The sequence below is a fragment of the Amia ocellicauda genome, chromosome 2 (assembly GCF_036373705.1).
Source record: "Amia ocellicauda isolate fAmiCal2 chromosome 2, fAmiCal2.hap1, whole genome shotgun sequence".
Taxonomy (NCBI): Eukaryota; Metazoa; Chordata; class Actinopteri; order Amiiformes; family Amiidae; genus Amia; species Amia ocellicauda.
In genome coordinates this window covers 43,117,000-43,135,358 of record NC_089851.1, presented here as the reverse complement: position 1 = coordinate 43,135,358, position 18,359 = coordinate 43,117,000, and the positions used below count along the sequence as shown (strand labels likewise).

Here is an 18,359-nt window from a genome sequence, read left to right as displayed (position 1 = left end):
AAGCAGTGATTTGACATTCCTTATTCAAACACCTGGAAATAGACAGATATTCATTTTAACTGTCAGTATTTAGCATAATCAAGGAGGGACAGACAAAGACAATTACAAGATTAATAATCAAATACATCTGGGCATAGAACAATTTGGAAAAAATGTTTATCTTTCAAGTTGGAAGCACTGCAGCAATCCCGCCCCCCTGTTGATCTTCGAACCGGCAGGCAGGCACCCCACACGGCAGCCGGATGCCAGGCCTTACGTCCTGACCGCCGGCGGTCCGGCATGACATTCATCAGGAGGACGGCTGGCGGACCTCCGCCCCCTCCCCCTTCTGCATTTCGACCCTGTGATATTCCAGCGGTCTCTGGCCCACCCATACACCTCCCAGCAACTCCAAACTATAACAGCGTAGTTTCAGGCCCCTTCACCCCCCTTCAGAGGCGTGGTGTGGCAGTGAGAGAGGGACCCGTTGCCCCACTGGGGCAGCAGGGTGGATTCTCATCCCCACACTTCCTAGTTCCTATGGATAGTGGCGTTTTTCTGCCCCATCTTGGATTGGATACGCCTGAACCGCCACCTCAGGGTGTTGCGCTTCAGCACGCTCAAACTACGAACCATGTCCCAGGCCATCAGGCCCAGCGACTGGTTCATTTTAGTGGATCTGAAAGTTGCTTACTTTCACATCCCTATTGCGCAGGTGCACAGGAAGTTCCTCCGCTTCACCTAAGAGGGCTGAGCCTTTTTCCAAGTGCATGGACATTGTCGGCCCCTTGCGTTGCCAGGGCCTCCACATCTCTATACACGTGTGTCTCTCCCTCTTCCAACTGAGAGCTTGCATCAGGGTGTCCCCTTGCCAAAGGCTGCTGGGCCTCCTAGCTGTAGTATAACAGACCCTCCCCCTCGGCCTCCTCCGATTGAGGACGCTGCAGCAGTGGTTCGAGTCTTTGCAGATGCATCCTCGCCGTGATTATGCACACCAAGGCACAGTCACTCTGGCGTGCTGGAAGGCGCTCCGTTGGTGGCGGATCCCTCACAATTTGACCCTCGGTGTGTCCCTGGGGCCAGTCTACCACCGAGCAGTCATGACGACAAATGCCTCCAAGCAAGGTTGGGGAGCAGTCTGCGACGGACGTGGAGTCCGAGGCAGGTGGACGGAGCCATGGTTCTGCTCCATCAGAGCAGTTCACCTCCCAGGCCTGTCCAACACGGCGGCGGAGCTCCTCTCTCAGGGAGGCCCCCCAGTCTTGGAATGGTGCCTCCACCCATCTGTGGAACAGCAACTGTGGAGCCGGTTCGGCAGGGCGGACGTGGATCTCATTGCCTCGGCAGAGTCCACACACTGCCCACTATGGTTCTCCGTCCGAGACTGCTCAGGAACCATAGCAATCGACGCGCTAGCCCACATGTGGCCGCACTGTCTCCTTTACGCATTCCCACCATTCCCCCTTCTCCCGGTGGTCCTTGAGAAGGTCAGGAGAGAACGAGCAAGAGTTCTGCTGATAGCCCCTCGGTGGCCTCGCAGATTCTGGTTGCCAGACCTGATCGCCCTCCTCCGCGGAGAGCCATGGCAGCTCCCAGTGAGAGTGGACTTGTTGTCCCAGGTGCAGGGCACACTTTGGCACCCCAACCCGGGCCTCCTCCAGCTCTGGGCCTGGATCGACTGATTTTAGTAGCCACTATTCAGTCGGCGGGAGCTCCCTCTATTCCTGCAGTATTCCTACCGCTACCCAATTCATTTCCCTATTGGGGTCATATTGCAATTTCTACAAGTGCTGTTGGACCAGGGCAAGTCCCCATCCATGTTCAAAGTGTATCTGGCAGCCATCTCCGCATGTCATGTCCGGATTGATGGCGAGCCCCCTGGGTCTCATTTCCTGGCTGTGCAGTTTTTAAAGGGAGCTCGACGGCTACAGCCTCCTCGGACCCCTTCACTGCCCACATGGCGTCTTGATGTAGTGCTGGTCACATGCCAGGTCTGTACCGAGTTTCTGTTTTGCGGGAGATGGCTCCAGGGTCACGCTACATCCTAACCCTGCGTTCCTCCCGAAAGTGCTGTCTCTATTCCATGTCAACAGACCTATTGAGTTGATAGCTTTTCTTCCTCCTGCCTTCGCTTCACAGCAAGAGAGTTGGCTTCACCTGCTCTGTCCTGTGCGAGCCCTCAGATACTATTTGGAACGCACTAAGGACATTTGGCGCTCAGACCAACTGTTTGTGTCATATGGAGCGTGGACACAGGGCCAGGCGCTTTCAAAGCAGCGCCTCTCGCATTGGATTGTGGACACCATTACCATGGCCTACGAGTCTACCGGGACCCCGGTGTCTGATCACTTGGTGGCCCACTCGACTCAAGGCGTTGCCACATCGTGGGTTCTTTTTCAAGGTGCCCCTTTGGCAGACATTTATGCGGCTGCAGCTTGGGCCTCACCGCTTACATTTGCCCGGTTCTACAGGTTGGACGTGACGGGACCGGTCCCTTCCATTGGGAACCCGGTGTTGGCTGCAGTCGAGCCCTAATAGCCTATGGGCTCTGGCTCCTGCATTTTTCCTGCATTTTGCCCCTGTTAAGTGCATCCTGAGGGAGCTAGTGAACGGTGTCTTCCCTTCCACAGGACTATGCCTTCCAGTTGAGCACCCGTGAACGAGCTGCTCCTGGATTTACTGACAGCCCATGTGTTCCCATGTGTTCGATGTGTTCCCATGGTCTGTCATGCGGCCTACAGGCACGTTGCCTTATGAGACCGCCCTGTATATAGTTCGTTCATTATGCATTGTGTCATGGTGGTGCATGCGTCTGGCCTGTATCCCGCTCTGTATATATAAATGTGTTAAACAGCAGGACTGTTGCTCCGTCTGACCTGTGCAGCACAGAGCTCACTACCGCTGTTTCCAGCTGATGGCGGTCGAGTTTCACTGCCTCGCTGTGTATATAGTTCCTTGGTCAGCAGGTCTGTGGCCCATTCTGGCTGTGTATGCCATGGAGCAAGGGGACCGCTGCTGTTGTCCTCCAGCTGTAGTACATTGTTAATTTATTCACACGGTAAGAGCTGTTGTTGCCCTGCGCTAGCTGCGCTTTTCGGCCTGTGTTTCCACGTGTGGCACATGAGCCGGCTCCTGCGCCCTGTGATGTATATAGTTAGTTTGTCACGACACAGTCAGGCTGGTGTGGCCTTGTTTCTAGCTGTGCTAGTGGAGCAAGTGGCCACAGGTATGACGTCCCACGTGTGGAGCATGTGCAGGCTCCTGCGCCCCGTGGTGTATATAGTTCGTTTGTACGAAATCTAATTGTCAGCACAGTGGAGCTCTTCCACTCTGTACTATTCAGTTGAGTTGGATGCTCCTGTGTTGTGCGCAGGCGCCATGAATGTTCCTGCTGCCACGTGATATATATTGTTGTTCATTTGTACAACATTGTAGAGCTGGTGTGGCCTCGCTCCTAGCTGGGCTAGTGGAGCAAGCGGCTAATGCTCCCATGTTATGCGAAGAGTGCGTGAACGGTTTCCTGCACACCGCAATGTTATGGTTTGATGGTAATGGTAGAGCCTGCTATTGTCCTGCATTAGCTGCGCTAATAGGTGACAACTGCTCCCGTGCCACATGGTGGTGCATGATTTGCTTCCTGCACCCCGCGATGTGTTTAGTTGTCCAGTGGAGCTGGATGCTCTGTACCGTTCAGTGAACGTGATTTTCCTGTGCTGTGCGGAGGCAGCATGAATGTTCCTGCTGCCACGCTGTGTATACTGTTATGTCCAGGTGTGGCTACTCAGTGACTAGCCAGCTGTGTGTTATTCAGTAGGTCTGTGGCCCCGCTCCTGCAGGATCAGGGGTTCACTGCCACATTAATGTGCGGAAGGCACACAAGTCGCTTGATTGCCCGTGCCACATTTTGTGCAAGTAGATACACAACCTCGCTCCTAGATGCTCTAGTAGAGCAGCCGGCCTTGCTATTGTAAGCGGACGGCATAAAAGTTGACCTCTGTAGCCCCGCTTTGTATATGCTGATTTCAGACAGTCCTCGGTAGAGCGTGACTACGGTCCTCGTTCCTGGACAGCCCAGTTTGGCCCCAAGGGGCCTCTGTGGTGCTGTCTGGAGTTGTGTTGCCGAGGCCCCTAGTGGTACACCTTGGGGCAGGCTCCCTTATCAGCTTGCTCCCTCCTCCCTTGTGACGGTTTTGTTATACAGTAACCCCTCCCCCTTGGGCAGTGCTTCTGACTTGAAAGATAATGATAGGTTGCGTATGCAACCCCAGTTATCTGGAAAAGGAAGCACTGCTCAAGGGTTGCAAGGTCGCGCAAGAGTCCTAGCTCCCAGCAAAAGAGGACGAAACTGGGCTGACGTCACATTTTATAGAACAGGAAGTGGAAGGGACCTGTTCTGAGTGACGAGCACAGGGGCCAATGGCAGCTTTGATAGAGTGACATTTCGATCAGGTTCCTAAAGAAGTGCGCAGAAAAACCCACCCCCTTGGGCAGTGCTTCCTTTTTCAGATAACCGGGGTTGTGTACGCAACCTATCATTTTATAGGCTTAAATAGCTAAAAATGTGTTGAATTAGTGAAAACAAACCCACTTAAAAATAAAACATCACCTATTTTAATTTAATTTATATTCACATAATGCCTTTATACAATAAATATATCAAAATAAAACCTTACACACACAAACACAAACCATAATAAGCCCAAAGAGGTTCCCCCATGATTTTCCTTTAGAGCACGGGGCCCTATATTGAATATTGAATTGCCAACTTTAATTGCCCAAAGGTGCACTTAAGATAACTAGATAACTACATGTACTTTACTTAACAGAATTTGACTGCTACAACACAGCTCCAGAAGTTGATATGCTAATAAGTGAACATTTCCATAGAAAATGCACTTATAGCAGCCAATAATAGTTCAATTGAAGGTGGTTGGGGGAAGGGAGATGTGATAGAAAAAAAGGAGGGGGGTTCTCCCTTGCCAATGAATCTGGTTCTTGATCGAAAACAAGATGCATCAAAATAACATTTCCTAACCTTTCCTCTCTCGGGAACTGTGACCTTGCCTCTTTATTCACTTTCCTCTTGAAAAGTCTCAACACATCTCATCGCCAGCTGTCTACAGTCAAGACTGAATGCTCCCTGCTTGACCTCTTCCAGTCTGATTTTAATTACGATTTTTTTTTCCTTATTCTGTGCTCTACATTCCTAAATATCTATTTGCTGCCTTTGCACCTTTAATATCCCGCTTCCTAATTCTCTGTGAATTGTCTGCTGCTTTCAACACTCTTGACCTTGGAATCTTAGGCATTGGTTCTCTCCCTCCCCCTCGTGGCTTCATCATCATTTCTGTCTGTGTAGGGGGTTCCCCAGGGGCTGAGACTAGGAGAACCACTTTTCTCCCCAAGTCTCTCTAAGTTCTCCTATTATCTTCTATGTTCATGCTTCTGCTGAAATCTTCCCCTTCTCCCCATACTTAAACATATTTTAAAATGCATGTCATAAATATTGTTCAGAATCAAACTGCATAAAGAATGCAAGGCCTGTTCTGAGTGACGAGCGCAGGGGCCAATGGCAGCTTTGATAAAGTGACATTTTGATCAGGTTCCTACGGAAGTGCGCAGAAACCCCTCCCCCTTGGGCAGTGCTTCCTTTTTCAGATAACCGGGGTTGCATTTGCAACCTATGGTTTTAATGTATATAATATAGTGTCTCTATGTTGTTGTTGCTCTTTTATTTTGTGTGTGCAGCTAGTTTTGTGTAGTGCTAGCAGCTGACAGACAGGATGTGTTGAAATATCTGTTGCAGGTGGCTCCCGATGAACTAGGAGAACATAAAAACTTAGTATTATGGCAATGTTAAGTAATAATATAGTGATGGAACTATGTAAGTGTAAAGGTGCTTCTGCAACCTGTTTAACTGTGACTCACAGCCTAAAGTTACTTGATGTCTGTCTACTAAACTGAAATATAATTTCTACTTACCTGTAGATTAATTGTGGCTCCTGTCCCACAGTGTCTTCCAGTCATCCTGATATCTGGAGGGAGAGAAAGGCTTGGCAGGGGTGGTGAGACAGGGTCATGCCCCCAGAATATAAACTTGTGGGAATGAGACCCTGCATAGTCTACATAGCGACGCAGAGAAGGGGTTTCTGGGTAAGCGTAGCTCACAGAGGAGCAAACGCACACTCCTCCAAAATCTCAACAATGTCTGGCGCATCTCTGCGGTCCTGTGCATCAAGGAAACGCTGACTGGTTGAGCATGGAGATTCTGAAAGCCGCTGCCAGTTGCTCAGTGGTGGGTCAACTGGTGTACAATGTATGGCTTTTGGTGCTACAGCAGGTCAGAGAAACGATGTGGTGACATATGAAAGTATTTAAAATGAACCTAGTCCTCACAAAACACATTTGTTGTTCTAACAGACTGCACTCCCCATCATCTGGCCTGGACATGTGCAGAGGTCTCACAAAACTATGGGGCACCATTTGTGGCATTCACAATTTCGTGCACATAATTCACATTTTGTCTAAAAAAATGCCCACTTATTTCATGCTTGGCAATTTTGTGGACAAAAAAGTAAAATGTACTTTGCCTTCCATGGACGGAATGAACACCCGAATATGCATTTATTATGTCCATGAAATGATGTAAGGAAAAATACATTTTGTGCACCAGTCAACCTGTCGCAAGCCCTACACCTAATACAAAATAATTAGCATTCATGATCAAACAGGTGACTGATCAAGGCATTGATCCAGAGACCTGGGTTTGCAACGTGTTTAATATTGAATTCCAAAGAGCCAATCAGGACAGGCAGAAGAGAGCTCTATCAGGTGCAAATTTAATACAATAAATAATGATAATAATGAATATATGATGTATAGAGTGTGTATAAATCGCATAGTAGGGGTGGCGTAGTAATTCTATTCAGACGTTAAGGGTGTTAATGTTGTTACAATAAAGAACAGCCTTTAGCCCTCTCCATAACAGTGTTTTTAGTTATCACGAAGGACACATGCTGCTGACTATTACTGCAATTTTGTTAAAACCTATACAGCACAATATATAATCAAACTCTCATTTAGCATTATCATACAGCAGTATTCATACATCATAGCAAGGAACAAATATACAAAGTTTGCCAACAATCAATTTCATACCACATACTGTATATAGAACGTGATATTAATTTATTTACATTTTGAAACAAGTCTATTTATGGAGAAATGTAATGTGCAGTGATAACACCGAGCAGCCTGTACTGCTGGCCAGTTGCTGGATGAGAGCCACCTGTGTTTAGTCCTTAATTGTCACAACACATATGTGTATAAATTAATAGTGAATACCAGAAGAGATATTCATCCTGTAACCTGACAGCATGTTCGTATTGCAAGTGGGCCACATCAGGTACACTGTGCTCAGCAGGGGGATTTGCTCAGTAGAGCTCTTCTCTACAGATTCTAGCAAGTGGGGACTATCAATAAATTGTGTGCTGACGATGTAGAGTGCACTTAATGATGTTACTATTCACTGTTGAGGTGAAAATGGGAAAACCTGAATTTATATGTGTGTGTGTGTGTGTGTAAACATTTTCATACAGCTGGTCTTATTACATTTGCTGGTCTTATTACATGTGAAACGTCCCAATTGAGTAAAGATTTCCATCAAGCACTCCTGCTACAAGAATAATCAAAAGCCATTAAAAAAAAAGTTATTGTTGAAGGCCTTCTTGTGTGGTGTCCACTTTTCCTCGGCAGGTAAACATAATTTCTCTTGGTACATCAGTGCCCCTACAGGACCGTGAACAATTTGAATGACATGCTTTCAAGGTTACTTTAACATTGGCAAGAAAGCGTGCTGAATTTCCTTTAAATGTTAAATGTACTTCATTGTGCCCAAAACCTTGAATTACACAAATAAATGCATTCCCTTCGTATTTGCAGTTATCTGTTAATTGCAGCTGAACTTTTGTTGGCTTTAAAGACAGTGGGAGTGCTCTACAAGGTACAAGGTCAGGCAGAATAGGGACACCTAACATAACTGAAAGTTTGTTTAATCTACCTTTCCAGTATTGTCCTGGTTTAGTAAATTATTCCAACGAGCAGGGATTGGATGCCTGTAGTAGTGGACAGCAGACATTGTTACTTAATCGTATTCAAATGTATGTTGTAAGTCAAATCACAAACCAACAGCAATACCACCTGGTATCACAATTCAGGGCCCCTGGAGCCACATGCTTCACACTCATTGGCCCAAAACTAATCAAAATGTGGGCCCAATACAGCTAAACAGTTATCCAGGGCAGACAGTCACAGAGATATATGTTTCAGTATGAATTACCTTAGACTTTGTTATTTCCCTACCATTTTTGTTTATATAACTTCAATGAGATGCACTTTTGATTTAAGCGTAACATATTACAGTTGTGCCATGACTTGGATCAAGCAGCTGTTCAGTCGCCACAGAGCTTAGATTGAGAGGGTTTATTGTGTCCTGGGCCCGTTCAAGTAATGCCACTCCACAAGATTTGAAAGAGCATTCACAACCCAGGTCTCACAGGACTGGTCCAAGTGCGCAGAAGAGAGTGTGTGTATTGAATAGCGATCTAAGCACACACACTTTACATTTTACTATTTTTACCGCAGTACACCACAGTCCACGTTTTCGCTGGTTTGAATAAAAGCATATACATATGTGATCAACTTTGATTGGAAAGTTTATTGGTTTCTCTTTCTTTTCCTTGTGTAACTGTTCACCCTACCTGCCTTAAGAAAGCACTGAAATCTGAAATGTTTTTTGTTGTTGTTTCTTTTAAATCAAAGCTGGAGTTTTTCCCTGGTCAGATATATTACCTAAAGGCATCATGTTTCTGTGAAGGGCTGTGTGATCTCTCCTCCCTCAGTCAGCCTTATAATCTCATTCTGCCTAAATCTGTAACACTGGGGCTCAGCTGCTTGCATATGTCATTGATTTATTATGGTGTCAATGCTAGTTGGGCTAGGAGAGGCTCAGCCACTGAAGGCAAACAATTATCACTTATTTATTATCCACAATAATAACGTCTCACCCTTGCTCCCTGCCACTGCATGAAGGAGCAGCAGATATATTGCAACTATATATTTTTTTTTTCTCCAAAGAGCACTAATGAATTCAGGCTGGAGATCTGCTTCTCACAATGTAGAAGGATGTCAGTCAAAGAGCTCACTTCAAACACTAAGGAATGAGCCAAAAAAAAGAAAGAAAGAAAGAAAGAAAGGAAAAAATACAAGGAGAAGAAGAATGTAGTAAAGTGTTAACCTAGTAATAAGAGTTCAAATGATACTTATTAGGAACAAAAACCTTTACATTCACAAAGGGGCTCTTCAATAAAACATGGCTTTTCAACTTCCCTTTGTACAGAAACAAAAAAGAGAGAGAGACAGCGATATTGAGGTTTGTGCGAAATGTAAGACCCCATGACCTCCAGATTCTGTTAGTCCACAATCCCTGCTCCATCACACTTAGTGATAAGACTCTATGAACCGTTACTGGTCATTTGCCACACACTCCCGATTGGAATTAAAATCGCAATGCACCGAGTCCGTGTCCTGCTCGAGTTGGTGATTTCAGCAACACAAATGTAAAATCTTATCGTTTAAATTAAAGGCTGGCGATGGTGTCTTTGACCTACATATTGATGAGTTGAGAATCTAGTTATTTTCTTTCATCCTACATTTTCCAGATGACCGGTTTGATTAATCCATGTGTGCGTGTTTTGAGAAGGTTTAAATGGCTGCTTCTGAATTCAAATATTGAATATAAAAATACACAGATGTGTTATTGGTATTAGTTGACAGCCTGTATTATGCAATATTAACTTGGTGTGGGGGAAAAAATATAAGATATCTATCAAACTGACTTTCAGATGAAAGTTTTTTTTTTTTAAATCAACTTCTATTATTTAGAAGCATTTACAATTAAACGTGACATATCATAGAACTCTTTGTGAGCATATTGAAAAGACAGCCCTGTCTGCTGTGATGCACACTGGTCTCCAAACAGTGAACCACCCCACAGGAAATCAAATTCTCTGATTTCATTTCCAGTAGCCTGCCAATGTAACGGCCAGTTTTTTCTCTGGTGGGTTATATATGAAGGGTTTGGTGCATATAAACTGACCTACATCCTTATTGTGTTGTTATGCTATTTTGAAAAATTATGCCTCTTCTGTTTCTAAGGGGAAGACAACCATTCACCTCATCGCTGTTAATAAAGCAGTTTGGGGAAATTAGAATTTGGCCAAACTATTTTCCCAGTCTAATCCCAAAGCTCTTAAAAGGTTAATACAATAAGAGGGGAAAATATTGAGGTTAAAGATTCACTATGTCTTGAGCTAAACACCTAATTCCTGTACAGGCCTTTATTTTGCATGCATTATGGTGTTACAGTCATGTTACGGACTGTAATATAAGTGAGCAGATTTACCTCTTCGTTTAGCAAGACTTTTAAATTGTCTAGTTAAAATGAATAAAACAACCCCCTCCCCAGGCTAACTCAAAGGACCCACCCATCCATCCCAAATGCAAGACAGGTGTGTTGAACGTGTGCAAGATTACCATATTTTCCATGTATTTCTGTTCTACAGCCTCAAAGACAAGCCTGTCTTTTCTTTTTGCAATTTACGATTCAGGTCAGTCTGATAACTTGTTAAATCTGTCAGAAAGCCAAGGTCAGCGAGTCAGAACTTATCAGTAAACGTGTGTAAACTTATTTCTTTCTTTTCTCCCCTTCAAGCGATATCTTAATTAACTGACACAGAACCGCATCCTTGCTTAACCTTGACCCTTTCTGGCAAGGTCAGCGGTCTTCCTGGAACAAGGCGATTTCATGTTATTGGATACAGCTCACTCACAGAATCCCATGGTGAGCACAATTTGAAATTAAGCTTTTAAAAAAACGTGGGTAACGCTTTATTTTAACAGGTGCCTAATAATAACAATTAACAAACTATTAGTAAGTACATTAATAAACAATAAAACATTTGTAACTTGTATTAGTAAACTTTGGCTACATTATTTATCAGTTAATAGACTATTTGTTACTTCTATTTATAAGCATTGATAACTAGTCTATTAACAGTTTAAGTTAATATACTGTTTGTTACTTGATGCATTATAACTTCTCAATTATCCTACTTTCATGTAAACTTATAGAGCAAATGTTGTGGTATGACTTGGAAGTAAGCCCATTAATAAATCAGCATTAACTATTAACAAACTAGTAGAAACATTCATAAACACCAGCGTAACCTGTTAACTCCAGTTTTTGCAGATCAGTTCTAGTATTTTGGTTTGAGTTTCATTGCCAAAATTGCTCTGAGGGGCTGGCCTTTTCAACCAACTGTCCAATGAAAAAGCCTGCCTTGGTGTGGTTTGCAGTGCACAATAGGGGCTTTTTTTCCTGGCTTTTATAAAACAGAAGAACACAATCATTAATAGGCACCGGTAATCTGGATTTGAACAGCTGCCTTGTGTATGCCTCCAAAAACCCCTGCTACATATACAATATGCATAAACATATCAGGGCCCAGAAGTGCAGGTAAGAGTTAGTCAATGATTGAACCGGTTGTAAACGTCACAGATTGTGCTAATGTCTCTTCTTTTACAGATGCGGATCCGGGAGCGGACACTGGAGGGGAGTGAGCGTCGACAGCAGCAAATCAGGAATCTAAAGTGCAAATGCAATATCTGTCAGCAGTTAGTTGTACAATGTCAATACCACAGCCAGTGGTATTCTGTCTCCCGTATGCCTGGCTCTGCATGAGTAGACATAGCTAAACACTTAAGATGAGTACTGTATGGCTTGAACTAAGACCAATGTGCTGAAGTAAAGTTTGGGCTGTTTACTTGAATGTCCTGAGTAACATGTGCATTCTCACAGCACTGGATCCTATTATTTTGTGATCTGGAATGACAGATATACAAACAATATTGTCAATTAGACTCCATACATAGGACAAAAAAGTGCTAATACAGGCAAGTATACAATGGGTTCAATCCCAGGTAATAATAATGTGTTATATTGTACATTACCCTGGATAAGGGTGTCTGCTAAGAAATTGGGTAATAATGTAAATAAATCATACCTTTAAAAATGTATGATTACTTAATTATTGCATTGCATCAAACCGATTAACTACATTCAATAGCAATGCAACCATGTAACAATGAGGTCAGCTGTTTATCTACACAGCGTAACAAAAATACACAATGAAATTAAAAAATATTAACGGAAACTGACTTTTACTGAAAATATATAGAATATTACTTACAAGCAAAGCTTCTCCAGGGTTTAACACAAGCAGATGTAGAGATTGCAAAAGACAGGCTCAAAGGATGCTCTCTCTATTACTTTTCTGAGTAAAATGGCTGATCACACTTTGGCCTTGCAATGTGACCAAAGGCATCCAATCCAAAAATACTAAGAACTAGGCAAGAATACAGCAGGCTGCAATTACAAGCAATTGTTGAAAATGACCACTTGGTGGTGCTAACCCAGAAATAGATATCCTTTCATAACAAGTGGTGCAATTTAAAATATAGTTATGTTATCTCTAAGCTTCTGCATTCTGTTGTTGACCTGCATATTGTTTTGTTTTTTTCAAAACTTACTGTGGTAGCATCCTTGACCAAGAGGTTATTAATTAAGAAGTCTATGTAGAACGTAATTTAAATGTCTCTTGTTAATAAGTTACAATTTGCTTAGTAAGCTTGTTTGCACCAATCAAGAAGGAAAGAACTTTACCTTCTACCCAGTGATGTGCACAGCCTGAGGGGGACAGTGGCTGAAACAAACGAAGGGGCATTTCGGTCCGTGGGGGGGGGGCGAAGTGCAGTCCGGGGGGGGTGGCAGGGTTGGTGCTGGGTGCTGACGAGGTGTGGTCCGGGGTGGGGGCGGCTGACCGGGTTGCGAATCATGGCAAAGATCGGGGGAGGGGTGATTGGGACCCCCCCTTCTGCACGTCCCAGCTTCTACCACACAATGAGTTGCTATGCTATTTTCTGCAACTCTTCGCCGTGACAGTGCTAATCTCAACACAATCACTGCTTTTGTGAAAGAGTGAATAAAGGTACTTAGCTGCACAGGGAATCTTCACCGTCAGGTCTTTGCTTCCACAGGTCTCGTCCCAAAGCTTCTTATGAATTGTAATCCGATCGCGATATCTCCAGGCTCTCTCTTCGCTGCCACATCCACTTCCTCTCTCCCCTCCAGCACTTGCCCTTGGCTTCCCAGTGAAACTGCGTGTGTCTCTGGTTTCAGGTGTTCCAGTTGAGTGTAAGCTCCTGGATGAACAGAGCCCCCAGCTTATACAGGTGGAGTCAGGGGTGCAAGTGAAGGCAATCAGGGAGAGCAATGTGGGTCAGTCCAGGTGAGCATGTGGCTTAACTTAAGTAAACACACATGCAACTAATTACCCAGTTAAAAAGGTATTAAGAAAAATAATATAATGCATATAACATTACATTATTTGTCATTTAGCAGACACTCTTATCCAGGGTGACTTACATTTGTACCCATTTATACAGCTGGGCATTTTGCTGGAGCAATCTAAGTGAAGTACCTTGCTTAGGTACCTGGAATTTGAATCTACAACCTTCTGGTTATGAGTCTAGAGCCCTAACCACTACTCCACAGTGCTGCCTACTCCTCAGTGTATAACCATAAACAAGGTCAAAAAGTATTTCAAAATCACAAAGAAAAGAGTATTTAAGTGCACACATCAACAAAGTAAAAAAAAAAAAACAATCAATAATTGGATAATATCATTATTATTATTATTATTATTATTATTATTATTATTATTATTATTATTATTATTATTATTAAATGATTAAGGCCAGTCATGCCCCGCTCATTACACTTGGATAAACAAATTGTCTGCGATGCTATGTAACACAACGTGCCTTCAAATTCTCCAGCACATTTATGCAATGCCATATCAGATTGAAAGAGGAAAAATGTACAAGACATGTACAGAGAAAGAAGAAACAAATTATTAGATTGAGAATTACCTTACCCTGGGTTTAATACAGATGCTATAGTTTGTAGGGGCTCCTATTTTTCAAATGTGTTAACAACAAGTTAACAAGTTATTTTATGTATTTATTTATTTTAGTTAAATTGACCAACTGACCAACAGAGTGAAACATTTATGGTAATGAACTCTTAACTAGTACAGGCCCCAGCTCATAGGATGTACAATCCTCAATAGGAGCTGCCTCAGACAATGAATCAGGTGGCAGCCTCATGTACAGACAACCCATACAACTGAATAGAGCCCCAAGGAAGCCAGGCGAGCCAAAGCCCTGGCAACTCGGCGGCTGTGCTTGTCACTAATGAAAAATGCCCCGTCTCCACTGCATTTCCCCAGGTACAGCTGACCAGGCCTGTATGGCTGAGGTAAAGCACAGCATTGTATTTCATATTCAGTCAGTCCAAACAAATGTGTGTGTGTGTGATAGTTTAAATGGAGAAACATTTATTTCTGTTTTTACGGCAGCATGGAGCAAGGCGAAGGAAAATGAAACCTGCAAAGTAGAAAGAGTTGGTCCACAGCTGTTGTATTGCTGTACTAACTTGGACAGGTTTCTCACAAGTGGATCCCAGTGTTCCTTTCTTTTATTTTTTTTCACCTGTTCACTAAACACCTAAGTTGATACTGGAATAGAAATTGCCTTGAGAGTCATCCTGAGATAAATACATTTGTTTACTTTTTGAGAGACACTTTGAACACGGAATTCCAAGTGTCGCGACACAGCAATTTTGAGCAAAAAAATATTAATTTTGCAACACTTATCACCTCATTTGTCTGTGGGCTACAGTATGTTTTTCCTGAAGCCTGTGTGGTGATGATTGTATTGGAAAAATAATTAAATTAAATAATTATCCAAAACAATGCTCTGACACAATGCTAGTAAGACCATATGGATTATGTATTATATATAAACTTTTAAATATGGTACTGATAAAATCATAATGTTACAATCTAACATTAAAAAGCTTACAAAATCAGTCCTAAATACTGTCCTCCAAATATACTGCTGCCCACCAGATATCCTGTGGGAAAGTAAAATAAAATAATAATACTTATAGTTATCATCATAATAATAAAGATAATGAGATATTAATCTTGGTGGTACATTCCATGTTAAATACACACATCTGTCACAGTGTGCAAGTGTTTTATTTTTAATGCAAATAACATTACAATAGGTTGGATTTTGAGCCATCATGGTTGAAGAATTATTCCTTAACGCTTTTCAATTGTACGTGAGATTCTGATTGATCTGCTTCATGTCATTTCACAGACTAGGCCTTTTCTGTATAAAGTAATTTCCTTTATAGTACCAGTCAGTAAGCCTACTACTTCTGCGACAATCTCAGAGAAGTAAACTGAACTCCCACAGTGTGCAGTGCAGTGATATGCAATGCATCAATGAAACTGGGGCCCAACAAAGTATGAGGAGAAAAGAGTGGTCTGGTTGTGATCCAAGACCAAAATCTGATTGCCAGTCCATAATTGAAATTAGAGCAAAAATGGCAGAAATCCGGGAGACCATAGTTGGCAAGGTAAAAGAGTGATGAGACTCTAAAAGGGGCACCAAAAGGTGACTGCAGTGAGAGCAGACCAAAAGCTCATTTATAAAGCCTGGAGAAATTGCATTAAGAAGCAAATGGTATCTTTAGCAGTTGGTTGCCTATGCAATAATTTGACCAATACAGTTTTGAATCCCCTGCAATGCTATAATTTGCATGCATGGCTGCTTCTAATTATCCTTGCTAGAAAAAAAAATAGTAAAGAAACTCCCTTGCCAAGATAAACTAGAGTGCAGTGCTGTTGCCAGAGTGATGGGTCAAACTCATTAAATTGTGTGTGGATAAACCCTTGTGCCACCTTGACTTCAAAGACAGTTTGGTGACTCCAGTGTGGGCAATGTGAAGCTGCATGGCAGGATTAGTACCTGGTTAGGAAAGGTCTTGGGAAAGATGTACCAGTACAGCTACTATGCCACTAATGAACCACCTCATTGTTTTTGTGGTACAGTATGTCTCCCTCTGGAGTATGTGCTAAAATGTATTGAAATAAACTCATAAAGCTGGTGTGTGTCTTGTGTAATATACTATAAATGTCCAGCATGTGTATAAATAACAATCAGGAAAAATCTACTTCCCAGCGACACAGGAATTTATCAAGAATAACAGCCTAATGTGTAATTATATAATTTAAAATGGTTCAAATGTACAGACCTTTCTACAGAAATCTAGATGTCAGGCCATGCACAAGTGACGAGGCAAGGTTAAAAAATCCTGCAGTGTTGTTTTCTGCTCCATTTTGTGCCTGATGACCTGTCGTATTAACAAACGATCTCAATGTCAAGCCTGCTAATTTTAACATGTAACATATGTGTATGTTCATCTAACCTTGAGTTAGTTAACCGTTTCACCCAGGCTCATTTCCTGCACATAAATACACACTTGCTGTATGGATGAAAATAGAGATGTGATCCTCGACAGTTATGTGGGTCTCATTTGTTTGATGACCAAAATTAATAATCAGCAAGTGGGTGACACTGCAATAGTTCAGATCTTTTTCACTAGCAGACAGAACTACATGAAAATCTGGGGATATTTTGGAAAGTCATCTTGATGAAATTAAATCATCTTCATTTACATTAAAGTGATTTACTTTCTCAAAGGTATCTACCCTTATGCATAAGCTCTGGAAATATGTAAGTGAATACAGGTTAAAAAATAAAATAACATAAAAATCTTATATTAAATCAAAAGCCACGGCTACCTTCACCACTTCTTACATTTCAGTCGTCTCTGATACATAAATGCAATGGCCTATCAGACAATGTGACATTTTTCCTCTGACATTTGTTGACCTGGACATGTGCTTTGCATCACATGAATATTTTTCTTCCAAGTCTGACTCCGCTGGGTATTTTTTTAGACAGTGGGGTTGGTGCTTTTTCCTTATTGTTTTTTTTATTATTGTGCTGTGCTTACTAGTCCATGTAGATCCAAATGAGGCCCATGCCACAATGGCAGTGCTGGCATGCTAGTCAGAAGGCTCGATTGACTTTTTATGTGCGGGTGTCTCAGCTGAACCACAGACTCTGTCTGAGAAACATTTGCGTTCTCCATTTAAATTTATTACACATCTTTTTGACATTTGCATCAAACTCTTTACATTCCTCTTGTCACAGATATTAGCTTGTGGTTCAAAGATTCATATTGGCTTGGAATACAGTTCTGTAATATTTTGTCATACTGTATAATTGTATTTGATAGCTAGAGGTTTGGGCCTATGTCTAGCAAACCATTATGTATTCACTATTTGTAGAAGTTAACAGTAACATTTTGTCCCTGTCCGTTGCTGGTTTTTGGGTAACACTTTACAATAATGGGCATTAATTCCTCATGAATTTATGGCAAGCCAAATTATCATGTAGATATATCTCTAAATTCATTTCAAGATATATTCATATATATATATATATATATATATATATGCAAATATTTTTTTTCTGTAGGTCTACCCACAGTGCCAGTATTAATTCTATGCAAAATGTAAATATTGTAGGGATATCTGCTTTATGCTATGAGGGATCACCACCAAAACAACAAAGGGAGGGAGACAGGTTTCCTGCAACAGGCTTTATTATTCAGAGCAACAGCTTCTTAATGCAGCAACACTTCTCTCTATTGTATCACTTCTGATACATATGATTTATGAGCGTGTGTGTATTGTTAAGAACCATTATTATTATTATTATTATTATTATTATTATTATTATTATTATTATTATAATTATTATCATTTCATTAATCAATTTCAAAACCTTTTTTTCGAGAACTGTGTTTGGGATCATAATCTAGTAAGGAGTTCTGCAGAATGTGATTTTTTCCCAGATGGAAGCGAATGATAGAGACCAAGCCAGAGAAGTACTTCTGCTGATCCATGACTAAATTTCCTGAAGACAACCCACACCAAGCATACACAAAGTCATGGCAACATAGAGAGTAAAAGAAGGTTCCAGTAGACTGTTAAAATAGATTAGTTTTGAGTCATCACATTAAAATCCAATATATCTGGAAGCAAAACCCTCTAAATTGTATATCACATCTGGTAAATAAAAAAAAACAACAACAAACAAATACATATATACTGCATACGCTGGTTATATTACAAAATAGATTTGATATATTGGAATAATATGAGTATTCTAAAATGATTACACCTGTCAGTTTTCAGAATAGGGTACTTTTGCGATAATGCCTCATTTCCTACCCATCTAACAACACATGGGGCTCCAGTGAGAAAATAAGCAAAGAA

At 42.1% G+C, this 18,359-nt stretch overlaps 1 long non-coding RNA gene across 1 annotated transcript in view; it reads left to right on the top strand.

Annotated features, from left to right (window-relative positions):
- The window catches only part of LOC136712764 (uncharacterized), a 50,175-nt gene extending 38,374 nt beyond the window's left edge, over positions 1–11,801 (top strand). Inside the window, exons 2-3 of the long non-coding RNA XR_010804886.1 lie at positions 10,751–10,879; positions 11,624–11,801. This is a non-coding gene — a long non-coding RNA (uncharacterized LOC136712764). The remainder of the gene's footprint in view (positions 1–10,750; positions 10,880–11,623) is intronic.
- The last annotated feature ends 6,558 nt before the right edge of the window (positions 11,802–18,359 follow it).